The sequence below is a fragment of the Myotis brandtii genome, unplaced genomic scaffold (genome assembly GCF_000412655.1).
Source record: "Myotis brandtii unplaced genomic scaffold, ASM41265v1 scaffold1166, whole genome shotgun sequence".
Taxonomy (NCBI): domain Eukaryota; kingdom Metazoa; phylum Chordata; class Mammalia; order Chiroptera; family Vespertilionidae; genus Myotis; species Myotis brandtii.
Window position 1 is genome coordinate 172,725 of NW_005354034.1, and position 631 is coordinate 173,355.

Consider the following 631-nt stretch of genomic DNA (forward strand, 5'->3'; position numbering starts at 1 on the left):
GACCCGAGGCCCCTCGCGGCCTCCTCGGCTCCATCCTTTCTCGGTGCTGCTGCTCTCCCTCAGGCCCTGGGCACCTGCACCGTTTCCTCGCCGATTCCCACGCCCCGGCCCCCGCCCCAGGCCTGCCGTCGCCTCCGAAAGGTCACCCTTCTTCCGGCTTCCGCTGCCGGCTGTGCTCAGGGCCTCCGTGGTCTCCCCCGTCCACTCTTTCCCTCCCACGCATTCTCCCCACGGAAGCCAGACCTGACCATCCAGCCCTTGCTGGTCCCCTCTGCGGCTACTCTTCACTCTCAGCACAAACGGGGGGCAAGGGGGGGTCCCTGCCATGATCCCCCAGCTCTCCTGTAGTCAGGCTACACCGTCTGGGCCACACCACAGTCCCTCCCGCCCCAGGGCCTTTGCACGTGCTATGTCCTGGGGCAACAAAGCTCCCTTCCCTCTCTTCACCAAATTAACTTCCTAGCAGTGTTTTCAAAAACCTATATAATAAAAGGGTAATATGCAAATAGACCGAATAGCAGAACAACCAACCAACCAATCAAAGCGTAATATGCTAATGATATGCTAAGGCTGCTCAACATGCACTGACTATGCTCAACTGCTATGACGTGCACTGACCACCAGGGGGCAG